Consider the following 22,976-nt stretch of genomic DNA (forward strand, 5'->3'; position numbering starts at 1 on the left):
ATTTGCAGGGGGCGGGGCTGCAGAGAGGCGTAGCAGGGTTAGCAGCTTGGAAAGAGAGGAGGGGGACCGAGGTCGTTGCAGTTGGTACCTGGGGGCCCAGTGGCCCGTGAACGGAATTCTGGAAGCTGTAGGAATTGTTTGGAAAGACTTGAGGAAGACCTCCCACATTCTTCTGTTGACTGTATTCCAGCATTAAGAGAGCCTGGGTAAGACCTAGAACTGAGCCTTTTATCTGCGCAGATCTCCGATTCTCTCTGGCAGTGGATGGGGAAGCCAGCTGGAATAAGTCCGTGAAGAATCGGAAGCGGCCTCCTCGTTTTCTATCAGTTGTTAGAGTCTAGGGGAGGGCTGTTACCTCTGGATCCTGCAGAACATTCTAAAGGTAGCTTAATTTTAGAAGCAACTGCAGATAATGAATATCCCTTCTGCATTCAGAACTTGTGTTAAAAACTCTCATATGTTTAAGTTTCAAAAGGTTTTGACATTCCCACTGACAGACTTTTTATGTGCTTACAGCTTTTAGCTAAACCTATGGAACACATGGCAAGTAGGATCTTAAAGCCTTTCAAAACCAGTAAAGCAAACAAATACCTAACTGATGGATTATATATATATATATATATGTCCTACATTGCAATTCTCATTTTCTTAGGGGCAGGCATTGTACTAAATTCTTTACCTACATTATATCAGTTGATCTGTACAAAAATCCAGAAAGGCAGGCAGTTTTCCACGTTACAGATGAGGAAACAGGTTCTAGTGGTTTAGTCATTTGCTTTTGCTCATTGAGCTACTTAGTGGTACAGCCGGAATTCTAACCTTGGTGCCTTGACTCCAGAAGCACTGCTAAGCAGTGACCTGTCAGCACCTGCCACCTGAGAATTTCTGACTAATGACTCCGTGGACAAGAAGACCTGAGTATTGAGTGCAGCTAGCCTAGAATTCTCACAGAGGCACTGAGGGAGTGTTATCTTCCCCCTTGTCATCTGTCCTAGCCAGATTCTGGAGCTGGATTTCTGCACCCATCTTCCAAATCCTTAACATCTCCATTTTCCAACCTGGCTTCTTTTTAATATGAACTGCTTTCTTTTTTTTTTTTTTTTTTTAATTTTTGTTTTTTTATTTATGATAGGCACACAGTGAGAGAGAGAGAGGCAGAGACACAGGCAGAGGGAGAAGCAGGCTCCATGCACCGGGAGCCCGATGTGGGACTCGATCCCGGGTCTCCAGGATCGCGCCCTGGGCCAAAGGCAGGCGCCAAACCGCTGCGCCACCCAGGGATCCCTATGAACTGCTTTCTTAAAGGGAAATAGGCCTTTTGTTTTTTCTTCCTACTGTAGTCTACAAAATTACGATAGTTGTTTATTTCCTGGCCATTAAATGAATGCATATTCCATTGTTAAATTTCAGAAAATAGAAGAATGAAGAAAAGTAACCCTTCTTCTACAACCAAGTATAACCACTACTTACTTTTTTGGGACACAGTATATATATCTTCCTTGGATATACTGCACACACAGATGGCCTCTGTGCTTTCAGCCATAGTCGTTGCCACCTTTAATATTTAATAGTCTTCCTCATTCTTGCACATGAGCAAACTTTTTTCACCCAGTGGATGAAACCTTCTGTGATATTTTCCCCTGTATCCTTACAGCATTCATGCTGTATTATAATTACTTATTTGTATGTCTTTTAGACCAAGTTCCTAGGAGCAAGCTAAAGTTTAGAACTATTAGAATAAATCAAGAGGTGGAAGAGACCAGAATGTCAGATGCACAAGTGGTTTTACATACCAGTTTGTGAACTAGGGTTCAACTATGGGGAAGTTTCTGCAGATTAGCAGAGAAATGAGAAAAAAAAATATATATATAGTGAGTTTTCATTTAGTAAGACTTACTCTTAAGGATTGTGCTTTATTTTGAAATTGTCCATTCTTTTATGTGATGATAGCTATAGAGCAGTTGTTTTCTAAATATTTTTCCTAGGAAAATAAAATGTTGGTAACTATATTTGCCCCCATCTGGTTTATTTTATTTCTGAAATTTTTCTTGGTTCATGAAATCCTAAAGTCTAGCAATCACTGATATAGACAATGGCCACCAATTTCAGCAATCATAATGCTGAAATGACCCAAATCTACTTGCTTTACTTGCGATAGGTATTCTCTGTATTCTTTCTGGATATGACTTAGCCTAAGCCTGAGGGTGGATCTGAACTTCTCAGTGTTTGGAAAATAAGAAATGGTTGTAACTGGCAGATGGTATATGGCCAAAAGTAAGATATTAGTCATTCTGGATGCAGTTTATATAGATAAAATGAAGTTTCTGTTTGTTACTGTAGTATATGAAAATAAGTAGATGGAATTTTGCCATCCATGAAAGATGTGTTTGGGTTAGTCTGACTTAAAATAATGAGTTAATAAAATTCACTTTGAGGGACCCTGGGAGGTGGGCACTGTTAGCTCTTTGGCATATATCTCTATATCTCTCTATATTAATATGTCCATGGTAGTTTTAAAATATGACTACAACTTCTTTGATGTCCTTTCCATAGAAAGGTATACCTTGTGTCCCCTCCCCTGAAATCTGGTTGGGCTTATGATTGACTTATACAATGGAATATAGTGAAAGTGATCATAATCACCATATGTGACTTCAGAGGCTAGGTCATAAAAAGCCATACAACTCCATATTGCCTATTGAAACACTTATTTTGGGAACTCTCAGCCATCGTGTAAGAAGTCTGACTACCTGTGTCTGGTGTGCTGTGAAAAGCCCATAACTATAAGGAGACCCCTTGAAATACTCTCATTTGACAGTCACAGCTGAGCCCAGCCCTCCAGCTAGCTCAGGTGCCAGTTACATGAATGGAGAATCAGATTGCAGCTCTCAGCCATTTGAGCCACTCTTCAGCTAAGGCCATAGACTTGTGGACCAGAAGCGAGCCATTTCTGCTCTCTGACCTCGTTCCTGACTTGAAGAATCGATGGCCTTAGAAGAATTGAGAAAACAAGACACAGACTGGGAGAAATATTTGCGAAAAATACAGCTGATAAAGGACTATTATACAAAATGTATAAAGAGCCTTTAAAACTCAACAATAAGAAAATAACTCATTAAAAAAATGGGCCAACTAGCTTAACAGACCTCACCAAAGAAGATAATACAGATGTCAAATGAGTATATACAAAGATAACTCTACGTCGTATCATTAGGGAAATGCAAAGTAAAACAAAACGACCACTACACACCTATTAGAATGGCCAAAATCCAGAACACTGACAACACCAAATACTGGTGAGGATGTGGAGCAAAAGGATTCTCATACTTTGTTAGTGGGAATGCAAAATGGTGCCACCACTTTGGAAGATAGTTTGTAAGTTTCTTATAAAATGAAACATATCCTTACCATGTGATCTAGCAATTGCACTTGTTACTATTTACCCAAAGGAGGTGAAACCTTATGTCCACACAGAAACCTGCACATCTGCGTTTAAATCACCTTTACTCATAATTGACAAAACTTAGAAGCAACCAAGATATCCTTTGGTAGACAAGTGGATTAATAAACAGTGGTACATTCAGATGATGGAATATTATTTAGCACTGAAAAGAACTGTGCTATCAAGCTATAAAAAGACGTGGAGGAAACTTAATACTACTAAGTGAAAGAAGCCAATCTGAAAAGGCTGCACCTTATGATTCCAACGATGTGCCATACTGGAAAAGACAAAACTATGGAGACAGTAAAAAAAAATCAGTGGTTGCCAGATGGGGACAAGGGAGAGATGAATAGGCAAACTATAGAGGATTTTTAGGGCAATGTAAATATTCCATATATTATGATGGTGAATATAAGTCACTATGCTTTTGTCCAAATCCACGAATGAACTCTAAGGTGAACAGTGGACTTTGGGTAATTTTGCTGTCTTGATGTAGATTCATCCTTGGTAAAATGTGTACTCTTCTGGTGAACAATACTGATAATGGGAGAGGCTGTGCATGTGGGGGGACAGTGGTTATATAGGAATTCTCTGTGCCTTTTGCTCAATTTTGTTGTAAATCTAAAACTCCTGAGAAAGCAATAAAGTCTTAAAAAGAATCCATAAACATAATGAAAATTATTGTTTTACTTCTCTGTTTAGGGTTGTTATATGTCTGTGCCAGTGACAAGATAACTGGAACCATGTCCTTTGTCTCTGTAACTATGTATACTCTACTGATTTGAAAAAGGCTTCTTGTTTAATGCCTTTTTTTTAAAAAAAAAGATTATTATTTATTAGAGAAAGAGAGAGAGAGAGGCAGAGACACAGGCAGAGGGAGAAGCAGGCTCCATGCAGGGAGCCGGATGTGGGACTCGATCCTGGGTCTCCAGGATCACGCCCTGGACTGAAGGTGGCGCTAAACCACTGAGCCACCTGGGCTGCCCAGGCTTCTTGTTTAGAATGAATTTTTGTGTAGAGCTGATTTTAAGCCTAGATACAGTGTCTTGGGCAGTCTGGGTGGCTTAGCGGTTAGTGCTGCCTTTGGCCCAGGGTGTGATTCTGGAGACCCGGGATCGAGTCCCGATCGGGCTCCCTGCATGGAGCCTGCTTCTCCCTCTGCCTGTGTCTCTGCCTCTCTCTCTGTGTCTCATGAATAGCTAAAATCTTTAAAAAAAAAAAAAAGGAATATGTTGCCTTCAGAGGCTAGATTTTGCTAACCAAAGAAAGAGTTTAGTGAGTGTTAGATTTAAAGGTTGCAAATGCAGGGAAGGGATATGAGCAGGTCCTTATATTATGCTTGATTCTGTAAAGTGTCATTTTTTTCTCCTCCCCCAAAATGGGAGGGAAAATAGCCTACTGTGTACCAAATGAATGGAGAAGATAAAAGTAGAACAAACTGTAATATCAAACTTTAAAAGCTGAACTTTGAAACTGAGTATTCTTGCCCATTAAGTGTCAGCTTTACCTACCCATTGTTCAGGCTACATTTTAAGCTTCACTGAAGACACCATGATTTATTTTTCATTTCTACCTCCTCTCCATCTGTGATAGGTAAAGCTCTGCATACTTACATGTATTACCAGATTTCTACATATATGTCTGTCTTTATTGTTATTTTTTTAAAGACTTTATTTACTCATGAGACACACACACACACACACACACACACACACACAGAGAGAGAGAGAGAGAGAGAGAGAGAGGCAGAGGGAGAAGCAGACTCCCTGCCAGGAGCCTGATGTGGAACTCGATCCCGGATCCCGGGGTCATGCCCCGAGCTGGAGGGAGACGCTCAACCGCCGAGCCACTCAGGCATCCCATATGTCCATTTTTATATACATTTTGACCTCATCTTCAAGATACTGCTCTCAAGTTTTTTTTTTTTTCGTTGCACTTACAAGTTTTGGTAAATGTAACCAATAAATGAAATGTGAAATCTTTTTAACGTTCATATTAAAATAAAAATGAATTATAATGACTTGGATAAAAATTTTTAAGTATTTCATGTCATTTTCTTCATTTTGTTTAGTGGATCTTATGATTCAGAGCAAACTATGGCCTGCAACCCAATTGTGGTCTGCAGTCTATTTCTGTATGGCTCATGAGCTAAGAACTGTTTTTACATCTTTTTTTACTGTAGTAAAATAACATAATGTAAAATTTACTGTTTAACCATTTTTAGGTGTATAGTTCCATGGCATAAAGTACTTCATATTGTTGTTGTTGCGAAACTGTCATATTGTTGCAAAACTGTCACCACAAAATCCATGGGGGGATTTTTTTCATTGTCCCAAACTGAAACTTTGTATCTATTTGACACCAACTGTCGCCCCCCCCTGCCCCACCCCAGTTCCTAGTAATCATTCTCCTACTTTCTGTCTCTATGAATTTGTTCTAGGTACTTCATGTAAGTGAAGTCATTAGTATTTGTCCATTTTACATCTGGCATATTTCACTTAGTGTATTGTTTTTTAAGGTCCATTCAGTTGGTATCAGAACTTTCTTAAGGATGACTAGTATGCTGTTGTATGTGTATACTACATGTTGTTTCTCCATTCACCTGTCAGTGGGCATTTGGGTTTCTATTTTTTGCCTGTTGGAATATTGTTGCTGAACAGTGGTGTACATACTTTGACCTTTTGACCCTGACCATGGAGTCCTCCTTTCTATCCCCTAATGGTGTCCAGTGCTGCTCTGTGTACTAGTATACAAGGGGAAATGGGAAACTGTTATTTCAGTGGGTACAGAGTTTCAGTTTTTCAAGATATAATGGGATCTGGAGATCAGCTGACATCAATATGAATGTACCCACTGTTTTCAATTGGCTCTTACATTTTTAGAGTTGTTAAAAAAATAAATAAAAGTATCTGGCCTTTTACATAAAAAGTTTGACAACCCCTCATTTATAGTAAATTCTAAAACTTCTTTTTTTTTTAATTCTAAAACTTCTATAATGGACTTTTATTGCTGACTGAATCTCAACATAAAGTTCATTTTTTCACTAAAGAAGTATTTAATTTTTTAAAAAGATTTTATTTATTTATTCATGAGAGACACAGGCAGAGGGAGAAGCAGTCTCCCAGAGGGGAGCCTGATGTGGGCCTCAATCCCAGGACCCCAGGATCACAACCTGAGCCAAAGGTAGATGCTCATCCACTGAGCCACTCAGGTGCCCAAGAAGTATTTAGATTTTAGTAGACTTTCTCATACTAAGTATTTGTAGAACTCTAGTTATTTAGTCCCCAAACCAACATTGAAAAATCACAGTTTTGTTTTTGTTATTAAGAGAAAGATTTACTGATTTACAAGCAAGATTCATTGATTTTGAAGAGATCCTGCAGTAAATTCAGAGTAATAGAGCACAAAGGTTCCTTTCTTTACAGCCAGGATAGAATGAAAGAAAGGCCCTACTAGGTATAACTGGATATAACTACCAACTGGGTAGTAGATATATTAGGTATAACTAAGCATATAGAGGCTGGAGGTGCTGTCCTTTTTACTTTTGCTCTTTTCTTTTTTTTTTTTAAGATTTTATTTACTTATTCATGAGAGACACACAGAGAGAGAAAGGCAGACACATAGGCAGAGGGAGAAGCAGGCTCCATGCAGGGAACCTGATGTAGGACTTGATCCCAGGACCCTGGGATCACGCCCTGAGCTAAAGGCAGACGCTCAACCGCTGAACCACCCAGGCGTCCCTTGCTCTACTTTTCTGATTCTACTCTGGGTAACCTATGTCTTTTGAACCCTAGAATGTCCATAAGACAGACATTCCCATATTTTCTTGTTTTATAGAACTGTTAAAATCTCTAATTTTTTCTTGGTGCCCTTGAGCCTAAGAAATACTGCATAGTTCCATTTATTATGTAATTAGGTCCAAACAACCTAATTGTAAACATTCATAAAATGTCTTGTGGATGTTTCTGTGTTTCAAAAATTAAAAATATTCTGTGGTGCCTTGTGAATTCACTCCAGTGTCCCATGCCCCTGAGCAGAGTTTGGGAATTGCTGTTTTAGGGTCTTCTACCTGTGTTTCTAACTTGAATTTGCTTTTGTCCTTGCCCTTGCTTCTTGTTTTATCCCAATTACTACTTCCTACATTTCCAGCGCTTGTCTAACAATTTCTGATGGCTCTCTTTGGTTACAGACTTAATTTTTATATTCTTGATTCTTGTTTCTTCCATTAGCTTTTATATTGATTTTTCTTTATAAAGGCTCTGTTTAAACTACTGAAATAAATATTTAAATGATAAAACATTTACCCTCATCTTCAAAAGCGTGTAATTAGAATTACTGGATAAATGACCATAGGGCGCTTTCGTTTCCTCATAAGAAAGGTGATAAAGCATCTTAAACTACCTGATGATCCTTGGTAATATATATTGGCCTTTGTCACTTAAGTGAAGAAGATGCTGTGAATGGCACAAACAACTTGCCTGGTAAATAATAAATTATCCTTTCTATAAATTATTACTCACTAGATGAACTTTCCAGTAGCTCCGTCTGGTAGGGAAGTTGGGTTTTTTCCTTCTTATCTCTATGAATATTTTATTTTCAGGCTGATTTAAGTGACATTTCTGAAATACCAACTTACAGTCTAAAAGAAATTTGAGAAACCTCTAATAACTTTACTAAGTAACATTCAAATTTAGATAATTCAGAAGTTTTGGCAGAGAAGGTATTTTTGGTAAGGAAGAAGATTTTGTGCTTAACAAAAAATATGAGAAAGGAAAACTTTTTATACTGAGATAAATTATTTTAGGATTTAAACAAAGATAATATGTCATTCATTTGTACATTAGATGCTAGACAATGGTGATCCCCATAGAAAGAAGGCTTTGACTTATATGAGGTAAAGAGTATTCATGGGAGGATTTTGGTCTACTGTGGTGGAATAGTTTTCTTTTCTTTTTTTTCTTTTCTCTTTTATTTTCTTTTTCTTTCTTTTCTTTTCTTCTTCTTCTTCTTCTTCTTCTTCTTCTTCTTCTTCTTCTTCTTCTTCTTTTTTAAGATTTTATTTATGTATTTGACAGAGCACAAGCACATTTGGCAGGGAGAGGGGGAAGCAGGCTGCCTGTGCAGTAGGGAGCCTGATGTGGGACTCGATCCCCAGGACCCTGGAATCATGATCTGAGCTGAAGGCAGGCACTTAAACTGACTGAACTACCCAGGTGCCCAGGAGGATTTTCTTCTTCAAATAGGAGAGCTCTCTATGGAGTAATTTCAAGCTGTGAATTGCGCTTGTGTAAAGTCTTGTAAAGCACAAATCCTATGGGGTTATGGGGGTGGGGTAAGAATTAATAGCTAGGATATGGAGGTAGGGTAAGAATTAATACCTCTCCTGCACTGTAGAACAAGTATTCTGTACATGCATAGCTATGACTGGAGTCCCACCAGGCTTGGGCCAATGTAACCAGAGCTTTTATTTATGTATCATCTTTGCTATGTAGAGGTAGAATGAGAATTTTTTTTGTTGCTATTGTGTAAATCCTATGATCTGTGCTTTCCAATTTTCTCATTTGGAAAGGGAAAACAGGAGAGCAGTGTCTTTGTTTTTTTCCTTCCTATTTGATTCTCTCCCTGGAACTCTAGGTTAGGATATAAAAGTCAGGCAGCTGCCCTAGAACTAACTTTTTCAATTCCCTGAATCTCAGGGACCCTAGTTTTATAATCCGTGTCCTCAGGAAGGAAGACTTCTGTGGCAAAAGTACCTTGTTTGATTTATTTTCTATTGCTGCCATAGCAAACAACTGCAAACATAGTGGCTATACAGTTCTGAGGCAGGAACCTCAAAGAGCTAAAACCCGGGAGCTGGCAGGGTAACATTATTTTCTGGAGACTCTAGGGAGAATGTCTTTCCTTGCTCATTCAAGTCATTGGCAGAATTCAGCTCCTTGAAGTTGTAGGACTAACGCTCCTGTCCTTGCTAGCCATCAGCTGAGGGCTGTTCACAATTTCTAGAGGATGTCCACATCCTTGGTTTGTGGTCTTCTTCCTCTACCTTCAAAGCCATTAGCAGTAAGTTGAGTTCCTTTTTTAGAGTCACCTCTTTTTTTCTTCATCTTTTACTTTGATTTATTTAAAGATTTTATTTATTTACTTGAGAGAAAGAGAGAGCACATGAGTGGGGGCATAGGGGCAGAGGGAGAGGAACGAGCCGACTCTCTGCTGAGCAGGGAGCCCAATATGGGGCTCGATCCCAGGACCCCAGGATCATGACCTGAGCCAAAGGCAGATGCTTAACTGACAGCCACCCAGGGACCCCCATCTTATACTTTTAAACACCCATGTGATTAGATTGGTACTTCCCAAATAATTTAAAATAATCTCAAGATCCTTAATCACATTTGCAAAATTCCTTTTGCCATGCAAGGTAACATATTCATAATTTCTGGAAGTAGGACAAGAACACCTTTGGGGCCCATTATTCTGCATACCACACCTGGTGAGGTTAATAAATGGCCGGACACTGGAACAGTCTTCAACTTCTAGTCAGTCCAGAGCTGTCAGTTTTGTACATTGCATTTTGATATCCAGAGCTTTCTTTCCAATGCTGAATTTAGATCTTCTTACATCCACCAATAAATAAGTATTTGAGGACAATTCTTTCCTGATATAGAACCATATAGAAAAGGGGGATATGGAGATGAGGGAAAGTTTTTTTCTTCCAGAAATGACAGAAAACAACAGTGATTTGAACATGTTTAAATGGTGATGAGGGGGAACCAGTCGAGAAGAAGACTGGAAGTAATTCTCCCACACTTATCTTTTCTTCCTTTCTGCCAGAGTAAAAGACTTGTGGTTAGGCACAAGGCCACTGAGCTAGAAAGTACATCTCAAACTCCTTGGAGCTAAAGTTCTGAAGAGTGATTAGGTTCCTCCAGTGATGCATTCTCTGTTGTGTTGAAGGCAGAATGAGGTGTCCAGCATGGCTTGGTCTTCTAGCAGCAGTCTAGGGTTCATAGTGAAGAAATGAGGCAGTGACAGTCTCTTGATTTGATTCTCTAAACTCTGTCATTGGCCACCAGCTCTTCTACCACCTAGTTATGCTCTCTGGGAAAGCCTAGAGGCTGCTTCCTTTACCAAGCCTTGGGTAAGGGAGCAAGAGGGCATGGCATCTCTGTGTGACTCTCTTGACATCCAGAGAAGACAGTGGGAAATGCCTCAAAAATTGCATTTTCTGATTACAGTGGGAAAGCGGAATTTCAGAGAGGTAGAGGCTAGGTGGTAGATCCTAACAAAGACATGTTTGGTGTGGTCAGTACAATGAATCAATGAGAATAGTAATAGGGGTGTTCTGAAATAAATGGTCAGCCTACCCTGGTTCTGTTTTACACAGAGGGAATACTTTGAGGCCAGCTGGGAAGAAACTAGACATCACTGTTTGGATTCATGACTTCATAGCAGGTTCCCAGAAGTAAAGCAGTGTGTTGACTTGAAGCCTCTTAACAGAGATGGGGGCTGCATGCCTCAGAAAAAAACCCTGTAGGACAGCTATTAGTGTATACAGTGAATTTCCTCCACAGAGTGGGAAAGAACTTTCTTCAGAGTAACCTGCAGCTATTTACCCAGGGGACTGTGGGTGGAGGAAAGGGAAATACCCAGAACTTCTGGCAACTATGACATACTGACTCTTAATTTCACACTGATCCCCAGAGACCCCAAACACTACAAAAGTCCACCAAAGTAGGTGCTTATGGATGTCAGGCTTTACATGAAGTCTTGCCCCAAATTTAGCTAACAGTGAGTCTAGTGGAATTGCAGATCCATACTATGTTTATTATTATTAGAGTTACAGAATATATGGTGAGAATGCACACACATATACTTGATAACTAACAAAGAACCATTCTGGTTTCCTGTCTGGAATGAGAACTATTATGAAAGGAAAAACCATCTAGAGTCTCTGGAGCTCTTTCCACACAATACACTAGTAGTAATTGGTAAGTGATACTTCAGAAGGGATTGTAGAAATTACCACTGCCACAAAAACCTACATAAAATGTTTCTGTGTGATCAGAGCAAAAACCTGAAGGACCTTGGAAAATGATAGGTTATTGCAGACCTAATCAGATTGTGATGTTCATTAGCTATAGTTTTAGATGTATATTGACTGGAACAAGTCTCCATCCTAGCACCTGACATGCAATCAGTGACTTGGCAAATGCATTCTTTTCCAACCAAATCAGGAGCAGTTTGCATTTATATAGCTGAGACAGAGGTTTAGCTTTTATTGAATTCTATGAAACATCAGTTTTCTTTTTATATTGATTATTGTCGTGTTAATAGAACCTAGTAAGCAGGGAGTAGAAACTATATATACCAGAAGGAAGGAGATAAACTGTGATAGTTTAGGGTCTGCCACTTTGATGAAGTTTTGAGGAGTTCAGCGATTTGGGGCATATTAGGAAATTCCTTCTACAGAGAGACAAGTGGCAGTACCTTGCACCGGCCACCACAAAGAAAGAGGCACAGTGTATGACGAAGTTTTCTGGATTTTGGTGACAACCTATACCACATTTGGGCATGCTGCGCCACTCCATTCATGAGATAACCCAACAGCTTCCAGTTTTAAGTGGGTCCTGGAACAAGAATGAGCTCTGCAACAGGTCTAGGCTGATATGCCTGTTGGGCCTTATGGGATAGCAGATATAATGGCATTAGCAGTGTCTGGCAGCAGAGATGCTGTTTGGAGACTTTGGCAAGCCCCAGATTAGACAGTGTTTTGGAGGAGTTCATGCTATAACTGTTACTCATTTGAAAAGCAGTTCTTAAATTGTTACTAAGTCCTGATGGAAACTCAGCATTTGACTGGTACTCCAAGTGACTAACAACCTAATCCACACATCACAACCAGCTATTATCTGGGGCACCTGGCTGGCTCAGTCAGTTAGGTGTCTGCCTTCAGTTCAGGTATGTTCCTAGGGTCCTAGGATTGAGCCTCCTATCGGGCTCCTTGCTCAGCAAGGAGTCTCCTCCTCCCTCTGCCTCTCCTCCCTGCTCGTGCATGCTCTCTCTCTGAAATAAATAAATAAAATCTTCAACAAACAAGCATCCAGCTATTATGTCATCACTGAACCATAATGCTGGGTATATGCAATAGCATTCAATTATAAAACAGAAGTAGCACTCCCAAAACCTGGCCCTAGCAGGTCCACAAGGCACCAATGAACTGTGCAAGCAAAAGGCTCAGACTTCTGTTCAGACTTATTCCCACCTACAACCTAAAGTATTAGTCACTGCAGGTGCTTTACATGTAAGATATGGGTAGTTGGGAAGGAGCAAAGAAATAGTTACATAACACAGTTGCTACAATCCTCCAAGTTGAGGATTTGGGAAACTGATTCTGGTAGTGGTTCAGAAGAAATAAGGGGAGGATATGTAGCCAAGTGGACTGTCCCATCAGGGTGCACCAACAGTTTGTGATATTGCTGCTCTTCATCAGTTTGTGATATTGCCCTAAATTAATTAGTGTTGTGCTGACACATATGTAGTTTAAATCTCCTTCTAGGACCCTAAAACATGACATTTTGCTGTCCCCCTTACAGGAGGGCTCGTGGTTTTGGCTAACAGCTTATGAGGGACAGTCATGCGTGTCACTTCCAGGCTGAAATATTTCATTGCTGGGATAAAACCCTCTGGCACTCTGTTCCTTTACTTCCACAAATCTTGCTAGAATATTTCTGGATAACTGAAACCTGGATTCGATGGGGCCACACTAAATGAAATCAAGGTACTAAAATTCCCTTGGCATAATGTGGAGGGAAGAATCTAAAGAATTTGGGACTACAGGCGCTAGAGCGGATTTTTCATGTGTAGTCCATTCAGTCCCCTACCCTCTAACTTTGTCATCCTCAGAAGAGACCTAAGGTAAAGACATTGGTAAAAGAAGTACCACACTCTTTGAAAAATGCTTTCATGGCTATCATCTGTAATTGTAGCTGCTAACTGGGAAATAGCACAGTTAACATAGGTTTCCTAATTTCACCGAGGGAAAAGGGATCCAGACATGATATAAATGAAGTAGCAGTACTTAATGATTAGAGGAAAAGCGATTACAGTTAGCATAAAAGGCAGCGGGTCTGATACAGAAATGCATGGCTTCAGGGTTGCTTACTGATGATGAAGTTTTAGAATGTTGGTGAGGTCCAGAGCTGAAGGCCAAGAAAGAATTCTTGAGACGTCTGATGCAAAAAGATGATTTTTTTTCATGGAGCTGGAACAAACAATTCCAAAATTTGTATGGAGCCAGAAAAGACCTCAAATAGCCAAAAGAATGCTGAAAAAAAAAAAAAAACGAAAGCTGGAAGCATCACAATTCTGGACTTTAAGCTCTATTACAAAGCTGTAATCATCAAGACAGTATAGTACTGGCACAAAAACAGACACATAGATCCAAGGAACAGAATAGAGAACCCAGAAATGGACCCTAACCTCAATGGTCAACTGATCTTCAACAAAGCAGGAAAGAATATCCAATAGAAAAAAGACAGTCTCTTCAACAAATGGTGTTGGGAAAATTGGACAGCCACATGTAGAAGAATGAAATTGCACCACTTTTTCACACCATACACAAAAAATAAACTGAAAATGGATAAAAGACCTAAATGAGATAGGAATCTATCAAAATCCTAGAGGAGAATGCAGGCAGCAACCTCTTTGACCTTGGCCACAGCAACTTCTTGCTAGTCATGTCTCCAAAGGCAAAAGAAACAAAAGCAAAAATGAACTACTGGGATTTTATCCAGATAAAAAGTGTTGCACAGCAAAGGAAACGATCAACAAAACTAATAGGCCACATATGGAATAGCAGAAGATATTTGCAAATGTCTTATCAGATAAAGGGCTAGAATCCAAAATCTATGAAGAATTTATCAAACTCAACACCCAAAACCCAAAAAAATCCAGTCAAGAAAAGGGCAGAAGACATGAACAAACATTTCTCCAAAGAAAACATACAAACAGGCAACAGACACATGAGAAAGTACTCAACATCAGTCAGCATCAGATCAGATTTTTTTTAAAGATTTTATTTCTTTGAGAGAGATGGAGATAGTGAGAGAGATAGTGAGAGAGAGAATGAGTGGGAAGAGAGGGAGAAGCAGGCTCTCTGCTGAGTAAGAAGCCTGATGAGAAGGGCTCAATCCCAGGACCCTGAGATCACATCCTGAGCCAAAGGCAGAAGCTGAACCGACTGGCACCCAGGCACCCCAGACCAGTTTTAACTTAACCCTGACCCACACCTGCACAGATGGACCAACAGTTACCTTTACCTCATTATAGTACTAAAATCTCTGCCCAAGGAGCAGCATATGCCTCCTTCACATAATACATTGTATGTGTAGGCATGTTTCCTTAAGGCACATGCCCTACTCTACGTCTACCTCTTTATATGATACAAGGCTCCCCTGTCTAAATATTCATCCTAACCCAAAATAAAAGGAACCCATTCACCCTTACTTGAGGAGTCGTGGCTTTGGAAGTTATTCCTCATGATCTTCTCTGCTGCAAATAAAGTTTACTTTGTATGATAACTCCACTTGGTGAGTTTCTGTCCGTGACTCATCAAAGCGTGAATTCAAGTAAGTTTGGTTACAGTGGGAGTCTTTGGACTGTTAAGAACTGTGAAGGGTATGAGATTTTTACTCTGTTTGCAAACTAACAGATGAGCCTGCCATAGTTTATAAATGCCAATAGAAGATATGAGACCTTGTGATCAGAGACAAAGGACTTTTTTACTCATAGCACACAGTGTGAGTTTCACGTCTGCATTGGTTCCCTTGCCTTCCAAGTCCTATGGTTGAGGTGTCAAGATCCAAGTATATGCTGTGAACATAGTGGGTTTACATCATAACTGAGGAACTCTAAACTTAGAAAACCCCAATCTTTTATAATGACCTGTCCAACTTTTTGCCTGGAGGGAGAACTTGTCTTTATTATCCTGGTCACGAAACAAATGTGCTCTTTGCTCTAGAAGGAGATATTATTTCTACTTTCCAAGGCTGTTTGCCAGATAAATTCTTGAAAAGATAGTTCAGAACAAAAGCTGATAGGAAGCAAGCAAAAATGTTATGAGTGAATTGTCCCCTAATAAAGATTAAACTAGATAACTAGACCTACTTGATTTGTAGCACCAAAAAATTACATTTGGTGAACATAGTCCTAGTTTGAGTCAACCTGACAGAATTACTTGCTTTCTATCCCCCAGACAGCTGTTAGACCTAGAGCTTTTAGTAAAGGCAGGGCTGTGTACCCTTGAGGAAGATCTGAGATAATATTGAAGGTACATTCCATGAATCTTGTCTCAGGTTTATCAAGGAAAGCATGCAAAAGGTGAAGGGAAACAGCCACATCTTTTGTTGTCATTAGACAATTATTTTGATTTAATTTCTGATAGATTACTGGTCATATGATTCAATCAGGGTCACACATGGTCAAATAGGTTGGTGTTTTGAGGAGAGTCTGATGGAGGGATTGTTTACAAAAGTTTGGACAAGGAGTATGGAAACTTCTTGGGGTGGTGCAGTAACAGGGCAAAGAGGAGGAAATCGTTGCAGGAATCTGAAGATAGACTGTGAAGAATAGGTCATCTAAAAAAAGCCATGATCTTCTGTGGAGGGATGACTTCATCAAGAGGAGCTGAAACAATGCTCAACCTCACTCTCCTCTGTTTCTCTGATCTTCATTCATGTCCTCTGTTGGCCAAGCTGGAAGCCAGAGGTCAGGGAAGCCTGTTGATATAGTCCAAACAAACCAGACTCCCTGGGCACAGAACACAGCAGAGAAGGACAGAGGATGGATTTAGAATGACAAATGGAAGAAATCCAACCCAACATAATGAAACAGTATTAGAAATAATACTTAAGCTTAAAATATTCTGACTCCCCAATGCTTCCATTGCTGGCTAACTTTTTTACTATGAGAGGGAATGAGCTGGAAATTAGATGTTTGGGACCTAAATCTGCCTAAATTTATATGATAAACAGTATTGTTTATTTTTATTCCATACCTATATAAATATTAATGATTTACATCATTTTACTTGCTAGTATCCTTCTGAAACTGGCTGTTACTTCACCATCATCACTCCTATTTTACCCACAGAAAGTATGACCCATTATGATTTTTGAATATGCCCTCATTTTTATGTGACCAGTGAACTGGCCCACTGCAGATTTGACCCAATTATTTCAGCCATTTTCACGTTTGATTCTCATCAATATGGGGTGAACTGTGTGGCCATCTACACTGATTATGAAGGGGCTTGTGGTGATGGGATTAGAGGTGCCACAGCCTGGTCATTCTGCACAGGAACATTCTTCTCAAGAATTAGTCTAAAAAAATCAGCAGAAGGGAAGATGCTGAGCCTTTCAAATTCTTTTCCATTTTGACTTTTCAGCTACACTGTCACCTGTATTTTTAAGCTAATACAGTAGGACAGGTGTCCTGAAATAAGTGTCCTGCATCTTTGGAAAGAGCAAATGGAGGACAATATCCAGATCTGAAGTTTACAGCCACACTGAACTGACCATACTAGTTAACTTCAGGGAATCCCCAAATTGCACAACATATATTTTCTGAAAGAGGTGAAGTAAGGCAGTGAGAGCAAACTTTGAAACTGAAGACTAGTAAAATTTTATGCAAAAAAAAAAAAGTGAATCTTGGTGGTCCAGTTTTCTTTCTACTTATAATTAATCCTTAAAATTTCTAATAATGATCTATTACCATATACCATGTTAGCTGTACTATTGTCATCTTCTCTCATGGTCCTAAAAAATTTCAGCTTTAAAAGGAGACTGTGGTCTCTTAATGAGATTATTTTATTTTATTATTATTTTTTAGAGATTTATTTATTTATTCATGGGAGACACAGAAAGAGACAGAGACATAGAAAGACGGAGAAGCAGACTCCTCACAGGGAGCCTGATGCAGGACTCGATTCCCTGACCCGGGATCACACCCTGAACCTAAGGCAGACACTCAACCGTTGAGCCACCGAGGTGTCCCTTATTCAGATTATTTTAAATTTGGGGGATTGTGTGTGTGTAGTTACAAATTCTTGTATCTAGTGGGGTTTTGTTTTTGTTTATTTTTCCCTGAAGATGGCTTATAAAGCTAGACGCTTTCTTATTGTGGAAGCCTATTGGTATGAACTAATATTTCTAACATTTATTATAAATATATATTATATATTATGTATATTTTATATGTAATTATATTTATTTATTTTAAAAGATTATTTGAGAGAGCGAGAGAGCAGGGAGGGGGGAAGGGGAGGGGCAGAGGGAGAGGGAGAAGCAAACTCTTTCAGAGCAGCGAGCCCAAAGTGGGCCTCAGTCCTAGGACCCTGAGATCATAACCTGAGCTGAAGGCAGATACTTAATCGACTGAACCACCCAGATGCTCCTGTAGGACTATATTTAAATTAGTTGTATTATATGTAAAATTGTATAGTAATACATGTCATATATGATATATTATATACATACATATTATAATAAAATTTATTGTTGGGGGCCACATAATTCAGTTTATTACAGATTTAAAGAAAAGGATTTCCTTAGTCTTAACTAACAACTCTTTCTTCAAGAAAAGGTTAGGAATCTTATTTTTTTCTTAAGATTTTATTTATTTATTTGACAGAGCATAAGAATGCAGAGCAGCAGACAGTGGGAGAGAGAGAAGCAGGTTCCTGAATGAGCAGAGAGCCTGATGCAGGGATCGATGCAGGGCTTGATGTGGGGCTCTATCCCAGGACCCTGAGATCATGACCTGAGCTGAAGGCAGATGCTTAACCAAGTCACCCAGGTGCTCCAAATGTTAGGAATCTTACAACTCATCGCTTTGCTATTTTCATCACTTTTTTCTTTTACTTTTGCCTAATAGGAACCCATTACCTATGCTTCTCAAGCTTTCTTTTATCACAATACCCCTCGTAGTGAAGAGTGAATGTGTCCTTCCCACAAGTCTGAAATAGCACCTGAAGGTACTGCAGGAAGAAATTTCTGTCATTTTTCATTTTTTATAAGTTTTTATTTAAATTCCAGTTAGTTAATAGACAGTATAGTATTAGTTTCAGACATACAATATGGTGATTCAGTACTTCCAAACACACCCAGTGCTTATCACAAGTGCCCTCCTTAGTCTCCATCACCTATTTCACCCAACCCTTCACCCACCTCCCCTCTGGTGACCATCAGTTTGCTCTCTGTTGTTAAGAGTGTTTCTTGGTTTGTCTCTCCCCCCACCCCTACCCTTTGCTTGTTTATTTTGTTTCTTAAATTCCACATATGAGTGAAATCATATGGTATTTGTCTTTCTCTGATTGGCTTATTTTGCTTAGAATAATCCTCTCTAGCTCTATTCATGTTGTAAATGGCAAGATTTCACTTTTTAAAAATCTCATTTCAGGTTTTATTTGAAGAATTTATTGAAACTGCAATCTGGTTATATATGTGTGTGTATATATGTATGTACATGCATGCATACATTCTATACATATAGGGTATAGAAAATTAAAACAAATATGTCAGCACATATAATTTAAGTTAAATTCTTGTATCAGTAAATGTGGTAAAATTTTTGCCATTTCTTTCTTGTGGCTTTGAATATACCCCAAGACATTGCCACTTATTTTATGGACCAAGTTTGAGATGCACTGGGCATGCAGATTTCCTAAACATCTTCAGTCACCCAACAAATATTTACCTATTATTATTTGCCACTGAACTAAGCACTTCAGTTACTATGGGGAATGTTGCCATCTTGATTTCTGCTTCTGCACCTTTGCCTTTGTGGAACCCTTGTTTAGAATGACCAACTCTCTTTCTTTCCACCTATTCAAAGCCTGTCTGTGGATCTATCTTCCCATTACACCTCACTCTGATTTCTTACAGTTCTGAGAAGACAATTTCTCTCTTGGATTAGGACAGCAGCCCTCCCTCAGACACCCAGCAGTAAATTGGCTGAGTAGGGGGGGATATAAATTTCAAGGCCTCTTCCTAAAATTAGTGCTGATATGTAAGTTAACATCCCAGCATAGGATGTTTCTTATGCCAGGTAGGCTGAATTTCCCAAATCAGTTGAGTAATTCTGCCCCTTTCATCACTTCTGTAAATATGCAAGGTGGAAGAGGATTTATGTCTTTTTCCTGGAGCACAACATGGTGTGGCTGGCTATGTTCCTCATAAGCAGTTGGATGGCAAGAACTTGGGGGTGCTGGGTGCATTCTGTTTTCCTTGTGCTGTTTCTTTGCATCTGCTCTGTGTGATATAGTCCTGGTTGTCCTCAACAAGGTTCTGTTTGGGCATTTATTCTTACAAAGACTTATCTTATCAGAACTACCCTACGATTCAGCAATCACACTACTTGGTATTTACCCCCAAAATACAAAAATACTAATTCAAAGGGATACATACAAGATGTTTATAGTAGCATTATCTACAGTACCCAAATTATGGAACCAGCCCAAGTGATTGATGAGTGTGATGAGTGGATAAAGAAGATGTGGTGTATATATATACAATAGAATATTACTGAACCATAAAAAAGAATGAAATCTTGCCATTTGCAACAACATGGATGGAGCTAGAGAGTATAATGTTAAGCAAAATAAGTCAATCAGAGAAAGACAAATACTGTATGATTTCACTCATATGTGGAATTTAAGAAGCAAGAAAAATGATCATAGCAGAAATAAAGAGAGAGGCAAACCAAGAAATAGAGTCTTAACTATAGAGAACAAACTGATGATTACCAGAGGGGAGGTGAAGGGGGGGATGGTTTGAACAGATGTTGGGGATTAAGGAGGGCACTTGTGATGAGCACAGGGTGATATATGGATGTGTTGAATCACTGTATTGTACACCTGAAACTAATATTATACTATCTGTTAACTAACTGGAATTTAAATAAAAACTTAAAGGCTAATACTGTATTTTACACACTCACTTTTTTCTACTATGCATGGTCAGTGCTTTATAATAGGCTCAATATATAATAGTTGCTGTTGATAATGAAATTTTGCAAGGAAAAGAAACAGTGAACTTCGAAGCCATTGTTTCATTTTGTTTTGACCTTTCTTTGTGGTAGAAGGTTCTTGAGTCCGAAGTAGTATCAGTAGCAATTTATGTGATTATATCAAGTGTGGGTTTTATTTTGATTATGCTAAACCAGATGAACTTGAGAGTGAACACAGCTTTTCTCTTGCTACAGGTAAGAAATTAAAATAGCTTTTACCATATTTACTGTAGTGGATGATCAAGAGTGCAGGGACTGTATGGAATAGAAAAAAAAAAAAGAGAGATCTGTACCAGGAGTCAGAGCTTTTTGCCAGATGTGTGTTTTATAGATCATCATTTTGTGTCTCTGCTACTTGTGAAATGGGAAAGCAGGTAGTAAAATATGGCATAGTGGTTTTTAAGAACTTAAAAAAATGGTAAGTTTTGTTGAAATGCAATCTTGGGGGAAAGCCCATCAAATAATGACATTCAGATAAAGCTACTGGGGCTCCTTGAAACACAGGAAGCCACTGGTGTAGTACAGAGTCCTCCTTGGAGCCAGACCAATCTTACTACTTCTGCACTCTGGGACCTACAGTAAAGATATAATCTCTCTCGGCCTCAATTTCCTTATTTGTAAAGTGGAAATGAAGGAAAACAACCTCAGAGGGTTGACATTAAATGAGTTAACACATGCAAAGCTCTTAGCAGAGAGCCTGTTATAAGTACTTCCTTCTGCAGTAGACATCTCAGAGCTGCTTTGTTCAAAATAGTCTATTTTCCACTGACAACTGCTCCTTCCTTCTCCATCCACATGGTACAGCAGGAGCAACAATATTAATAACATGACCTCGTCTGCTGGGCAATGAGTCCTTTCTCACCATGTCTTGGACTAGGCACTAAGAGATAGAGCTTGGGGAGTCTGTCCAGTTAACACATTTGAAGAAGCTGTAAAAAATGAAACTCGGGAGTTGTCAGCAGTTAGCACAGGTTTCCTGCAGGGGAAAAAATCAGTCTGTGGGGAGTCAGATAAAGAAACAGGAAAGTGGTGAGCACCAAGAGAGGCAAGACACTGAGAGAGGTGATGGTGTTGGAATTACTAATTTTCAAGTATTCAAGGTATATTAGATTATACCTAATCTCATTCCTGTCTTCAGTTCCTTGAGGAATCCTAGGATCAATACATTCCTCTTTTTCCAAGCTAATGTGCTGGATGATGCTATGACTTCTTGTTAAGCTGGGAATTATGTTTCCCAGAATTATCTTCTAGGCACAGTTCTGAGTTAGAGTTGGCCAAAGGGGAGCTTCTAAAAGATATGGAATGTTGAAGAGAAGGGAAGACCATTATTCTCAGAAGAGCATCCTGGTCAGAGTGTCAGACATAGGGGTTCCCTCGTTCCCATCTTACTTTTACTCTCCTCCACACTCTCTGGTTTCCACTTGCTGGCCCTGCTCACCCAAAACAGGCTTAGTTCTTTCCTATTCCCTTATGCGGACGCTTGACTGCAGGCCCACAGAGGTTATAGCTCCACAGAGGGAATAGTTTCCCCCTTCATGATCCCACTGAAACAGCTGGGTATAGTTGTTTCTCAGATTTTCCTGCAAGCTCCAACTTACTTATGCCAGGGTTTTTTGAGAACTAGTTAATGACTTTCTCAAATCCTTCGACCTTCACTTCCTCAGCTGCTCCCACATTTGTGTGTGGTCTATTTCCTATAATAAATCTCTTATTCTCATAATACTCTAGTAACTGCTTCTTTGATTGAAGCCTGATTGCTATAGCCAGCCTATTTTTCTTCCTTTAGATATAAACCAAATGGATAATTTTTTTTTAGATTTTTCACATTCCTTAAACAACCTTCCTGCCCCTCCCTGAGAATAAAGAGAAATATCAAGGTAACACTTTTGAAAAAAATATAGGTTTTGGAGCAAAAAAACCCATTTTTTAAAAGATTTTATTTATTCACGAGACACACACAGAGGGAGAGAGAGAGGCAGAGTCATAGGCAGAGGGTGAAGCAGGCTCCATGCTGGGAGCCCGATGTGGGCCTCGATTCTGGGACTCCGGGATCATGTCCTGAGCCGAAGGTGTGCCAAGTCATGCCAATCAGGGTTTTGGTCAAGTATCTGTCTACCTTTTAGGTTAATGTCAATGTGTTGATGGTATGTTTGCTGACATCTGGTGGCTTATGTCCTAACTGCCCTTTGCCTGTGATAGGGACAAATGTCTTATGATTGTCTTATTTTAAGATGTTTTGCCAATGTCATTTCTGGGAAGGCTGCAAAACAGAATGCTAGTGTGGTCCTGTGTAAGCTGCAAAATGGAATATTAGTAGCTGTCCCTACTCCTTACCTTCTTGTTAGAGACCCTGGCCCTGACCCTTATTGTCCAACTAACACCAGGGCCTAAGACAAAGATAATGTACCTTTTTTTTTTTAAGATTTTATTTATTTATTCATGAGACACACACACACACACACACAGAGAGAGA

General features: G+C 39.3%; 1 long non-coding RNA gene across 1 annotated transcript in view; it reads left to right on the forward strand.

The window, feature by feature from the left end:
- The first annotated feature begins 13 nt into the window (after positions 1-13).
- LOC129516827 (uncharacterized) overlaps positions 14-22,976 on the forward strand; it is a 110,838-nt gene continuing 87,875 nt past the window's right edge. Inside the window, exon 1 of the long non-coding RNA XR_008665877.1 lies at positions 14-206. This is a non-coding gene — a long non-coding RNA (uncharacterized LOC129516827). The remainder of the gene's footprint in view (positions 207-22,976) is intronic.

Source organism: Nyctereutes procyonoides, unplaced genomic scaffold, assembly GCF_905146905.1.
Source record: "Nyctereutes procyonoides isolate TBG_1078 unplaced genomic scaffold, NYPRO_anot_genome, whole genome shotgun sequence".
Classification (NCBI taxonomy): Eukaryota; Metazoa; Chordata; class Mammalia; order Carnivora; family Canidae; genus Nyctereutes; species Nyctereutes procyonoides.